Below are 14219 nucleotides of genomic sequence, written 5' to 3'. Positions count from 1 at the left end.
TTGATCTGTTCTACTGTTCTTTTGGTTTCTATTTCATTGATTTCTGCCCTGATCTTTATTATATCTCTTCTCCTGCTGGGTTTAGGCTTTATTTGCTGTTCTTTCTCTAGCTTCTTTAGGTGTAGGGTTAGGTTGTGTATTTGAGACCTTTCTTGTTTCTTGAGAAAGGCTTGTATTGCTATATACTTTCCTCTTAGGGCTGCCTTTGTTGCATCCCAAAGATTTTGAACAGTTGTGTTTTCATTTTCATTGGTTTCCATGAATTTTTTAAATTCTTCTTTAATTTCCTGGTTGACCCATTCATTCTTCAGTAGGATGCTCTTTAGCCTCCATGTATTTGAGTTCTTTCCGACTTTCCTGTTGTGATTGAGTTCTAGTTTCAAAGCATTGTGGTCTGAAAATAGGCAGGGAATGATCCCAATCTTTTGGTACTTGTTAAGACCTGATTTGTGACCTATAATGTGATCTATTCTGGAGAATGTTCCATGGGCAATAGAGAAGAATGTGTATTCCGTTGCTTTGGGATGGAATGTTCTGAATATGTCTGTGAAGTCCATTTGGTCCAGTGTGTCATTTAAAGTCTTTATTTCCTTGATGATCTTTTGCTTAGATGATCTGTCCATTTCAGTGAGGGGGGTGTTAAAGTTCCCCACTATTATTGTATTGTTGTTGATGTGTTTCTTTGATTTTGTTATTAATTGCCTTACATAATTGGCCACTCCCATGTTAGGGGCATAGATATTTACAATTGTTAGATCTTCTTGTTGGATAGACCCTTTAAGTATGATATAGTGTCCTTCCTCATCTCTTATTACAGTCTTTGGTTTAAAGTCTAATTTGTCTGATATAAGAATTGCCACACCAGCTTTCTTTTGGTGTCCATTAGCATGGTAAATGGTTTTCCAACCCTTCACTTTCAATTTGGGGGTGTCTTTGGGTCTAAAATGAGTCTCTTGCAGACAGCATATCGATAGGTCTTGTTTTTTTAATCCAATCTGATAACCTATGTCTTTTGATTGGGGCATTTAGCCCATTCACATTCAGGGTAACTATTGAAAAATATGAATTTAGTGCCATTGTATTGCCTGTAAGGTGACTGTTACTGTATATTGTCTGTGTTCCTTTCTGGTCTATGTTGCTTTTAGGCTCTCTTTGTTGCTTAGAGGACCCCTTTCAATATTTCTTGTAGGGCTGGTTTCGTGTTTGCAAATTCTTTTAGTTTTTGTTTATCCTGGAAGCTTGTTATCTCTCCTTCAATTTTCAATGACAGCCTAGCTGGTTATAGTATCCTTGGCTGCATATTTTTCTCATTTAGTGCTCTGAATATATCCTGCCAGTCCTTTCTGCCTGCCAGGTCTCTGTGGATAGGTCTGTTGCCAATCTAATGTTTCTACCATTGTAGGTTACAGATCTTTTCTCCCGAGCTGCTTTCAGGATTTTCTCTTTGTCTCTGAGGCTTGTAAGTTTTACTATTAGGTTCCAGGGTGTTGACCTATTTTTATTGATTTTGAGAGGGGTTCTCTGTGCCTCCTGGATTTTGATGCCTGTTTCCTTCCCCAAATTAGCGAAGTTCTCTGCTATAATTTGCTCCAATATACCTTTTGCCCCTCTCTCTCTTTCTTCTTCTTCTGGGATCCCAATTATTCTAATGTTGTTTTGTCTTATGGTATCACTTATCTCTCGAATTCTGCCCTCGTGATCCAGTAGTTGTTTATCTCTCTTTTTCTCAGCTTCTTTATTTTCCATCATTTGGTATTCTTATTGCTGATTCTTTCTTCTGCCTCATTTATCCTAGCAGTTAGCACCCCCATTTTTGATTGCACCTCATTAATAGCCTTTTTGATTTTGACTTGGTTATATTTTAGTTCTTTTATTTCTCCAGAAAGGGTTTCTCTAATAACTTCCATGCCTTTTTGAAGCCCAGCTAGTATCTTTAAAGTCATGATTCTGAACTCTAGATCCAACATTGTACTAATGTCTGTATTGAGTAGGTCCTTGGCAGTCGGTACTACCTCTTGTTCTTTTTGTTGAGGTGATTTTTTCGATCTTGTCATTTTGTCCAGAGGAGAATAGGTGAATGAGAGAACAAAATGCTAACAGGGTAACAACGTCCCCAGAAAATATACTGTAAACAAATCAGAAAAGACCTGAAGCTGGGAAAAAGGTAGGGAAAGAAAGAAAAAAGAAAAAGCAAAAAAAAAAAAAAGAAAAGAAAAAGAAAAGAAAAACAGGAAAAGAGATAAAAAACAGAACAAAACAAAACAAAAAAGACAGAATATGGTCAAATATGATCAGGCTGGTACACAGATCAGTGCCACGCACTAGATTCTGGGTGTATTTTGGTCTGTTAGAAGAAAATGCCTCCCAAAATTTTAAAGAAAGAAAAACTTATATATGTACAAAAATAAGGGTTGATATGATGAAGGGATGGAATATGACTGTAAAGATGAAAATTATAAAACAATTTTATAAAAGGAATTGATAAGAAGTTGTTTGAAAAAAGAAAAGAGGATTAAAAAAAGAGAAAGAAAAAAAGGGGAGAATGTGATCAGGCAGGAGAGTAGAACAAAACCATACACTAGAGATTTAGGGTATATTTTGTTCTGTTAGAAGAAACTATCTGAAAATTTTAAAGAGAGAACAATTTATACATATATGCCAAAAATAAGGGTAACTACTATGAAGGGATAGAATATGACTCTAAAAATGAAAAATAAAAATGTTTTTTTAAAAAGGGATTGATAAGATGTTGTTTGAAAAAGGGAAAAAGAAAAATTCAAAAAAAAAGATAGTTAAAAAAATTAACTTTGAAAGACTAAAGAATCATGGTAAAAAAGCCATGGATTCTTTTTTTTTTTTTTAATTTTTTTATTCTTATGTTAATCCCCTTACATTACAACATTAGTTTTAGATGAAGTGTTCCATGATTCATTGTTTGTGCACAACACCCAGTGCTCCATGCAGAATGTGCCCTCCTAAATACCCACCACCAGGCTAACCCATCCTCCCACCCCCCTCCCCTCTAGAACCCTGTTTGTTTTTCAGAGTCCATCGTCTCTCATGGTTCATCTACCCCTCCGATTTCCCCCGCTTCATTCTTCCCCTCCTGCTACCTTCTTCTTCTTCTTCTTCTTTTTTTTTTTCTTAACATATATTGCATTATTTGTTTCAGAGGTACAGATCTGAGATTCAACAGTCTTGCACAATTCACAGCGAAAAAGCCATGGATTCTATGTGCAGTATTCCCCTAGCGCTGGAGTTCTACTGTTCTCATTGATCGGCAAACTTGGTCTTGGCTGGCTGTTCTTGCTGTTCTTCTGGAGGAGGGGCCTGTTGCCGTGGTTCCCAAATGTCTTTGCCGGAGGCGGAATTGCCCCGCCCTTGCCAGGTCTGGGCTAAGTAATCTGCTCGGGTTTGCTCTTGGTAGCTTTTGTTCCCTGTAAGCTTTCTCTACAGCTTTGGAAGACGAGAGTGAAAATGGCAGCCTCCCAATCTCTGCCCCAGAGGAGCCGAGAACTCAGGTCCCCACTCCTTAGTGAGCCCCCAGAAAAAAGCAGTCACTCCCTTCTCCGTGGTCTCCGGCTGCACTTCGTACTCTCCCAGCCTGTGACTGAGCGTTTCTATCTCTGGTACACGACCCCGTGTGGAGTCTCCAAATCCAGCAGATCCCTGCGGTGCACTATCATGCTGCTCCTCCCGGGGGGAGGAAGGGGAGTCTCCCCGGCTCTGCCGCTTCTTGGGTCCCTGCTGGAGGAGCAGGGGCCCGACTGTGCCGCGGATCATGGTTTATGGCAACCCCGAGCTGAGAGCCCGCGCCTCAGCTCCATCTCTCAGCCAGCTTCCCTGCTCCGATACCTGGGAGCTCTGCCGCACTCAGGCACCCCTGGTCTTTCTGTGACCCCAAGGGTCCTGAGACTACACTGTCCCGCGAGGGTTCCATCCCCCACTTAGCCACGGGAGTGACGTCCCTCGGCGGAGCAGACTTCTAAAAGTTCCGATTTTGTGCTCCGTGGCTCTATCACTTGCCAGAAGCGGCCTGCGGAGGCCCCTCCCCCGCCGTCTATTCTCCTGAATATCGCCTCGGATTCACTTCTCCACACATCCTACCTTCCAGAAAGTGGTCGCTTTCCTGTTCAGAGAGCTGTTGCTATTCCTTTCTTCAATCTCCTGTTGAGTTTGTAGGTGTTCAGAATGTTTTGATCCCTATCCAGCTGAATTCCTGAGACCAGACGAAATCCAGGTCTCCTACTCCTCTGCCATCTTGCTCCACCTGAGAAGGCTTTATTGAGGAGGCAAGTCTTGTCCCTCAAATGAGAGAATTTTTGCTGGGCAGAGAGATGGAGGGAGGGTGTTCCAAGGGGAGGGTGTTGGAGGTGACACAGTGTATTCCTGTCTCAGCAGCTAGGTTGGCTGGATCGTGGCCTGGGAAGCCAGGCTGGGTATGGTTTGTGGAGACCCTCTGTAGGGAATGTGAAGCCATGAAAAGTTTGAGAATAAGGAGTGCCACATAGAAAGTTTGGCTCCATACAGCTTATTCCTCCTGGTGTTGACAGAATGTGTGGAGCACTAGAGGCTGGAGCCCTATTTGGATGTATAGCCATAGCTGGGGTGAGATGTGCGAGTGTTAGGACATTCTTTAAATGACCTAACAAAAAAAGCTGTAGTTGAAAGTCTGGAATCACCTTGCTTCCTGGGTCTGTGGGGTTTTCTTCTAGGGAGCCGATTTTATTTGATATGATGGGTTTTTCAGGACATGCTACTTCAAAATATGGCACCTTGGCATATGGAATTATCTCAAGCTGAAGGAGTTTGAGAAAACTATAGAAGCAGGAAAGTCACTGTGACCCCCAACCCCACCTACCCCTCACCCTTCTTCGCTGAAATAGGTCATAAAACTTCCATGTGAAAGATACCCTCCCTGTATCAGGAGGAAGTAAGACATTCTTATTACTAGAGCCTGGCATTTCGGGAGTCAAGAAATCTTACAAACAAACCTTGTTAAACTCACCCTTATCTTCATAATTTCCTCTTCACCATTTACTACCCCTAGCGCAAACCCCTTTGTCTCGTCAGTTCTTCACAAATTTATCATTTCTTTGTCTAAAAGGTATAAAAGCATCTTGTTCTGGTCACTTCTTCAGGTCTTCATTCTCTAGTGAAGCCTCCCATGTACATGTAAAAATTCAATAAAATTTGTATGCTTTTCTCCTGTTTATCTATCTTTGTCATTTTAAATTTTTGGACCCATCCAGGGACCCTAAGAGGGTCGAGGAAAATGTTTTCCTTCCCTATAGATGCCGATACTGTTTATAGACATCCCAATGACTGAGGGTATATGAATAGGGAAGCTGTGGAATAGCGAGTGAATCTGGCCTGAGCAAGGCCACAACAGTGTCCAAGAAATGGTGTTGAGCTATATTCACCCAAGAGAGGAGACAAAGGTAGTTATATTGCTCAGAGGGCTCAGAAAACCCAACCGTCCAAGTTTGCAAATCTCGCAGTATTAGTACCCTGTCTGCCTCTGTGTTCACTGTTAGTGCATGCTAAGGGCTTTTTACTGCATGTACCTCCAGCTCTCCACCTGAGGGCGTTCTCTGATATGCTTGGTCAAAGACGGATAGGCAGAAGTTCACACCCCTGGAAAAAGCCCTCAGCAAACCATGGCGGTATTTGATAGGTTCATACCCCCAATTCCTCACCACTGTCCCCAGGATGGGACAGCTCTGTGCCATGTTCTACACCATCTTGATTGATCCTCAGTTGCCCACAGTGGGGTCCTGATCTATCCTACATCCTTTATTGACTGGCTTCTCTTCCCTGCCTCATTTCCTCATTCCTCTAGTGGTACTTCCTGGGGCCGCCTCCCAAATAAACTATGTGCACTCAAATTCTCATTTCAGGGTCTGTTTTTAGGGATTCCAACCTAAGACAAATCAATCAAAACCAGATAACTGGTATTCTGCATCTAGATATTCTCCTTTAGCAGAAGGGAAATTGGAGTCACTACTTACTGGACCATGAGCTTTAATTCTTAGCCTTTCTGGGGAAGGGACTCTCTGGGTCTACTTATCCAGATATAGATAAGTTACTGGTAGCTTGCTGTGGGTGTCTCCCAAGTCCTATGCTTGCTCTGGGCCACCACCTTCACTTGAGTGCTGTAGTATCTTCATGTTTCTATCAATCAAGTGGACATGCAGGGGCAGTTTGTGAGAATCAGCTTTGCATTGTTTGGTAGCTCTGTAGATGGAAGAGGGTGTGTGGTTGCTGTGTGGCATTTGGAGGTAAGGCCAGATCTAGGGATGGAGGGTAGGTGGCAGCAAAGTCTTGGTCATATCTGTTGGAACTTAACATCCTCTTTTCCTTGTGTTAGAGATGTATTTCAGGCTCACCACTCCAGAGGTTTGAAGTTTTTTTCTAGTCGTGACTGTTTTTGAACAAGCTGACATCTGCATTCTCGAACTCAGCACCCCCTATGGCCGTATTGTTTCTGAAACTGTTTACACAGTCAAGTTTAAAAATTTAAAGTCAGGAAAGAGATGATTCCAATAAAAGCAAATTAGGGAGGACTCAAATCTTACAAATCCACTTGTCTGCACATCTGAGGCCGAAAATTTTTAGTGCATGTGAGTAAAAGTAATTGGTTAACTCCCACTGACTTTCCTTAGATCCTCTTTCTGAGCTTGACTCTTCTATGGCTTCTTACAGAGGCAAGTCAATGGGACTGAATGGTTTCCAAAGCAGAGCCTATAAAACATCAAATGTGCACCAAAAAATCAGGAAAGATGTAATTATTGATTTTGAAGATCAAAAAGTGATTCTAAATAACTGAGAATATTAGTACTATTGTCCTTTAGGTAACACAGTCAATTATAAAAAGAGCTATGAGAACATTTTTTGGGGGCAATTTTATTCCCACTGATGTTTTAAAATTTCTCTGTAAGATCACAGGTGAGCTCCAATCTCAGCTTGTCTGAGTGTCTGAAATGGGCCTTCCTAACCACAGCCATCATCATGAAATCCTACTTCTTTTTATGTTCCCTCTGGACTTCTGCTTATCAAGAGGGTGACTTTGAGGACAAAGTTAGCAGTGACATAAATAACCAGTCCATCTGTAATTAGCTTTCATGATGGGTCAAGGGGGCTTGGCCAGTGTTTTTCATCCCAGAGACCTCAGTAGAGTCAGAGAATGTGTACAGTACCAGAAGATCTTGATAACATGCTAAGAAGACAAAGGAGTCTCCCCTTGGTGTGATGAGAGCCTTTGATGAAGTGTTGAAATGACTTATATGGTAGAGGAGGGGGATTGGATCAAAATACCCCAAAGATACAGATGTAGTGAAAAGGAGGGGCAGCTGCACCCCAAGGTTCATAGCAGCAATGTCCATAATAGCCAAACTGTGGAAGGAGCCAAGATGTCCTTCAACAGATGAATGGACAAAGAAGATGTGGTTCATATATACAATGGAATATTACTCAACCATCAGGATGAATATCTACCATTTGCATCGACATGGATGGAACTGGAGGTTATTATGCTAAGTGAAATAAGTCAATCAGAGAAACACAATCATCATATGGTTTCACTCATATGTGGAACATAAGGAATAGTGCAGAGGACAATAGGGGAAGTGAGGGAATACTGAATGGGAAGAAATCAGAGAGGGAGACAAACCATATGAGACTCTTGACTCTGGGAAACAAACTGAGGGTTGAGGAAAGGAAGGTGGTTGGGGGTCGGGGTAACTGGGTGAAGGGCATTAAAGACGGCACATGATATGATGAGCACTGGTGTTATATTCAACTAATGAATCATTGAACATCATATCAAAAACTAATGATGTACTATACCTTGGCTAATTGAATTTAAATAAAAAAAAAGATACCAGAATGAGCACAATCACGAACCATGCCCCCTCCTGCACTAGATCTCTAGAAATTACAGAAAAGACATAAAACAATCCATTATGCTTCTGTAAAATGTCACATATTGCTTTTGATGGACCTGAAATTATGAGGAATGCTTAAAAGCCAGTAAAGAGATGAGATTAGATTGAAAGTGAAGTTCACCAATCAAAACATGTGCAGGTGAAGATTCTTTTTTTTTTTAATTATTATGTTAATCACCATACATTACATCATTAGTTTTTGATGTAGTGTTCCATGATTCATTGTTTGTGCATAACACCCAGTGCTCCATGCAGAACATGCCCTCTTTAATACCCATCACCAGGCTAACCCCCCCTCCCCCCCCTCCCCTATAGAACCCTCAGTTTGTTTTTTAGAGTCTATCGTCTCTCATGGTTCATCTCCCCCTCTGATTTCCCCCCCTTCGTTCTTCCCCTCCGTGCAGGTGAAGATCCTTTAGAAGATGAGAGCAGTCAAGGGGTATTGCATGAGGGCTCCAGCAGAGCTCAGAGCTTGAGGTTGTCAGACACAGAGAGAGGGGCCCTTGGGGTCTCCTGCCCAGGTAATTGATAGGATATTGCTAGAGCAGCCAGATAGGTTGCCACTTATCTTTGTCAAGCAGCAGCAGGCAGGTGGGAACATCTGTAATTGGGAAAGAGGACAGTGTACCAGGTAAATGTTGCTGTCAGGAATTGACAAGCTACTGACACATAACATCTTTTTTTTTTTTCCTATTTTTTTTCTTTTTTTTTTTTAATTCTTATGTTAATCCCCATACATTACATCATTAGTTTTAGATGAAGTGTTCCATGATTCATTGTTTGTGCATAACACCCAGTGCTCCATGCAGAATGTGCCCTCCTCAATACCCACCACCAGGCTAACCCATCCTCCCACCCCCTTCCCCTCTAGAACCCTCAGTTTGTTTTTCAGAGTCCATCGTCTCTCATGGTTCGTCTACCCCTCCGATTTCCCCCCCTTCATTCTTCCTCTCCTACTATCTTCTTTTTTTTTTCTTAACATATAATGTATTATTTGTTTCAGAGGTACAGATCTGTGATTCAACAGTCTTGCACAATTCACAGTGCTCACCATAGCACATACCCTCCCCAGTGTCTATCACCCAGCCATCCCATCCCTCCCACCCCACCCCCCACTCCAGCAACCCTCAGTTTGTTTCTGAGATTAAGAATTCCTCATATGAACATATGCCAAAGGTTTTATTTAACTCATTAATTATTAAAGGAGTCAGTCAGTTGTTAAACAGGTTCAAATCAGAATTTGAGTTACAGAAAGTTATATCCTCTCTGGGACAAAATCCATTTATATTGCTATGGACAGGAACCATTTACATTGCTACTACTTGTCTTCAGTTTCACTGCTACCTTTACAGGTGTGTAAAATAGCCTAACCAATGTCAAGTTAGTCAGAGGCACTCATCTCTATGGAATTAGAAAGTCTCTGGAGGGTTCCCTTGGCCATGTCCAGGTTTCCACTGAGAGGATACCCAAGGATCTCTTGCTCATTCCCGAATCTTGGGCAGTTTTTCCTTAGAAAAGTATAATATTCTCTTGAGCACTGTGTGTTATATGCAGCTAATGAATCATTGAACACTACATCAAAAACTAATGATGTACTTACATTGGCTAACTGAACATAATAATTTTTTTAACCTGTTAAAAATACTAGAAGATAACCAATTCAAAGAAGAGGAAATATGAATGGTCAATTAATATAAGACTCTTGTATTATGCTCAATCTCATCAGCATATGCATGGGAAATCCATAATAAAACAACAGAAGAATTTTCATCAGTTATATGAGGATTTTTGTTTTAAAGATTTTATTTATTTGACAGAGAGAGACACAGCGAGAGAGGGAACACAAGCAGGGGGAGAGAGAGAGGGAGAAGCAGGCTTCCTGCTGAGCAAGGAGCCTGACATAGGGCTTGATCCCAGGACCCTGGGATCATGACCTGAGGCAAAGGCAGATGCTTAACGACTGAGCCACCCAGGCACCTGAGGAATTTGAGAAACAAGACAGAGGATCATACGGGAAGGGAGGGAAAAATGAAACAAGATGAAACCAGAGAGAGAGAGACAAACCATAAGAGACTCTTAATCTCAGGAAATAAACTGAGGGTTGCTGGAGTGGAGGGGGGTGGGAGGGGTGGGGTGGCTGGGTGATGGACACTGGGGAGGGTATGTACTATGGTGAGCACTGTGAATTGTGTAAGACTGATGAATCACAGACCTGTACCCCTGAAACAAATAATACAGTATATATTAAGAAAAAAATAAAAAACCCAGAATTTTCATCAGTTAATAACCAGGGTGGAGAAGCAAAGACTCCCATGCTTTGATGTTGGAAGTATAAATTGGTTACATTTGTTTTGAATACTGTTTGGTACTGTCTACTGAAATTTTAAATGCGTGGGTGTTACCCCAGCTATTTCACATGTAGGTATATCTCCTAGAGAGACATTCACAAACATGATTCACAGACATTAACAATCATGATAGAACCATTCATTCATGTACCAAATGTTCATAAAATGCTTACTGTATGCCAAGCTCAGAGATGCTTAAGATAAATCAGTGAGCAAACCAGGCAAAGATCCCTGCCCTGGTGGAACTTGTATTCTCATGGGGGTAGGTGGACAATAAACAATTAATATAAGGACTATGTAAATTCTCTAGTATTTCAACAGATAATAAATATAAGAGAGTATAAGGGAGGAAAAATTTTCCTTGATGCTCTTAGGGTTCTTGGCTGGGTCTGAACATTAAACTAACAAAGATTAACAGGAAAAAAGCATATGCATTTATTTAAAATAAGTTTTATGTGACATGGGGACCTTTGTTAGGAAATGAAAACCTGAAGAAATAAGTCTGTGTATTTTTATGCTAGGTTTAATGAAGAGTGGACAGTCATGGAGGAATATGTTAGGTTAAGGAATAGGAGCTAAACATAGTAAACTGGGGGAAACTTACTGCTAAATTCAGATGCTTCTTGCCATCTCTTTGTCCTTGGAGATAAGAATGCTCTTTTCTCTGGGTATAGGGAGAGTACCTCTCGAGTGAGGGTTTATGACCTGTTCCAGGGGAGAAGGGTGGGGAGAAGTCAGAATGACCTTCTTGCTTCTACTGTTTTCTCAAACTCCTTCAGCTTAACATATTCAAGATGCAAAGGTGACTTATTCTGGGGTAGTGTGTCCTGAACTCTATCGGGGAATCAGAAGTACTTGGTGGGGGGTGAGAGCAGGGAATAGGTTTCAAAATTAAATAAGGCAGTTGGGGTGGGCCTCACTGAGATGAGATCTGAGAAAGCCTTGGAGGTGAGGGAAAGAGTCATGCAGGTGTCCTGGGGAACAACAAGGGCAAAGATCCTGAGCTGGGAGCGGGCTTGGCATGTCTGAGAAATAGCAAGGAAGCCTGGATACTTAGAGCATTGTGGATGCAGGCAGGGCATTTCTTGTTCATTAAAAAAAATAGCATTTATTTAAGAAGCTAAAAATAAACTTAAAAATATTTAATAGCTACAGTCATTGACTTTCTCAAACTCTACATGATAATGCTTCAATCTCAATTTTTTGGTTTACTTTTGTTTTTAATTTTTATTGTTATGTTAATCGCCATACATTACATCATTAGTATTTGATGTAGTGTTCCATGATTCACTGTTTGTGTATAACACCCAGTGCTCCATGCAGAACCAGCCATCTTTAATACCTATCACCAGGCTAACCCATCCTCCCACCCACTCCCCTCTAGAACCCTCAGTTTGTTTTTCAGAGTCCATCGTCTCTCATGGTTCATCTCTCCCTCTGATTTTCCCCCTTCATTCTTCCCCTCCTGCTATCTTCTTCTTCTTCTTTTTTTAAATATATGATGTATTATTTGCTTCAGAAGTACAGATCTGTGATTCAACAGTCTTGCACAATTCACAGCACTCACCATAGCACATAACCTCTCCAATGTCTATCACCCAGCCACCCTATCCCTCCCACCCCCCACCACTCCAGCAACCCTCAGTTTGTTTCCTGAGATTAGCAATTCCTCATATCAGTGAGGTCATATGATACATGTCTTTCTCTGATTGACTTATTTCGTTCAGCATAACGCCCTCCAGTTCCATCCACGTCATTGCAAATGGTAAGATCTCATCCCTTTTGGTGGCTGCATAATATTCCATTGTATATATAGACCACATCTTCTTTATCCATTCATCTGTCGATGGACATCTTGGCTCTTTCCACACTTTGGCTATTGTGGACATTGCTGCTATAAACAGCGGGGTGCACATACCCCTTCGGTTCCCTACTTTTGTATCTTTGGGGGAAATACCCAGTAGTGCAATTGCTGGATCGTATGGTAGCTCTATTTTCAACTTATTGAGGAACCTCCATACTGTTTTCCAGAGTGACTGCACCAGCTTGCATTCCCACCAACAGTGTAGGAGGGTTCCCCTTTCCCGCATCCCTGCCAACATCTGTCGTTTCCTGACTTGTTAATTGTAGCCATTCTGACTGGTGTGAGGTGATATCTCACTGAGGTTTTGATTTGGAATTCCCTGATGCCAAGCAATGTTGAGCACTTTTTCATGTGTCTGTTGGCTATTTGGATGTCTTCTTTGGAAAAATGTCTGTTCATGTCTTTTGCCCATTACTTGATTGGATCATTTGTTCTTTGAGTGTTGAGTTTAAGAAGTTCTTTATAGATTTTGGATACTAGCCCTTTATTTGATATGTCATTTGCAAATATCTTCTCCCATTCTGTCGGTCATCTTTTGGTTTTGTTGACTGTTTCTTTTGCTATGCAAAAGCTTTTTATCTTGATGAAGTCCCAATAGTTCGTTTTTGCCCTTGCTTCCCTTGCCTTTGGCGATGTTTCTAGGAAGAAGTTGCTGGTGGCTCAGGTCGAAGAGGTTGCTGCCTGTGTTCTCCTTTAGGATTTGGATGGACTCCTGTCTCACATTGAGGTCTTTCAACCATTTGGAGTCTATTTTTGTGTGTGGTGTAAGGAAATGGTCCAGTTTCATTCTTCTGCATGTGGCTGTCCAATTTTCCCAACACCATTTGTTGAAGAGACTGTCTTTTCCCATTGGACATTCTTTCCTGCTTTGTCAAAGATTAGTTGGCCATAGAGTTGAGGGTCCATTTCTGGGCTCTCTATTCTGTTCCATTGATCTATATGTCTGTTTTTTGTGCCAGTACCATACTGTCTTGATGATGACAGCTTTGTAATAGAGACAGAAGTCCGGAATTGTGATGCCACCAGCTTTGCTTTTCTTTTTCAACATTCCTAGCTATTTGGGTTTTTTTCTGGTTCCATAGAAATTTTAGGATTATTTGTTCCATTTTTTGAAAAAAGTGGATGGTATTTTGATAGGGATTGTCTTAAATGTGTAGATTGCTCTAGGTAGCATTGACATCTTCACCATATTGGTTCTTCCAATCCATGAGCATGGAACGTTTTTCCATTTCTTTGTGTCTTCCTCAATTTCTTTCATGAGTATTTTATAGTTTTCTGAGTAAAGATCCTTTGTCTCTTTGGTTAGATTTATTCCTAGGTATCTTATGGTTTTGGGTGCAATTGTAAATGGGATCGACTCCTTAATTTCTCTTTCTTCTGTCTTGTTGTTGGTGTATAGGAATGCCACTGATTTCTGTGCATTGATTTTATATCCTGCCACTTGACTGAATTCCTGTATGAGTTCTAGCAGTTTTGGGGTGGAGTCTTTTGGGTTTTCCACATAAAGTATCATATCATCTGCAAAGAGTGAGAGTTTGACATCTTTGCTGACTTGGATGCCTTTGATTTCTTCTTGTTGTCTGATTGTTGTGGCTAGGACTTCTAATACTATGTTGAATAGCAGTGGTGATAGTGAACATCCCTGCCGCATTCCTGACCTTAGGGGGAAAGCTCTGTTTTTCCCCATTGAGAATGATATTCACTGTAGGTTTTTCATAGATGGCTTTTATGATCTTGAGGTATGTACCCTCTATGCCTATATTCTGAAGAGTTTTGATCAAGAAAGGATGCTGTACATTGTCAAATGCTTTCTCTTCATCTATTGAGAGGATCATATGGTTCTTGTTCTTTCTTTTGTTGTTGAATTGTATCACGTTGATTGATTTGTGGATGTTGAACCACCCTGCAGGCCAGGGATACATCCCACTTGGTCATGGTGAATAATCCTTTTAATGTACTGTTGGATCCTATTGGCTAGTAGTTTGGTGAGAATTTTTGCATCCATATTCATCAAGGATATTGGTCTGTAATTCTCCTTTTTGATGGGGTCTTTGTCTGGTT

This window comes from Mirounga leonina, unplaced genomic scaffold, assembly GCF_011800145.1.
Source record: "Mirounga leonina isolate KUSES-001 unplaced genomic scaffold, KU_Mleo_1.0 Mir_150, whole genome shotgun sequence".
In the NCBI taxonomy this organism is placed as follows: domain Eukaryota; kingdom Metazoa; phylum Chordata; class Mammalia; order Carnivora; family Phocidae; genus Mirounga; species Mirounga leonina.
Note: the sequence above shows the minus strand (reverse complement) of the source record.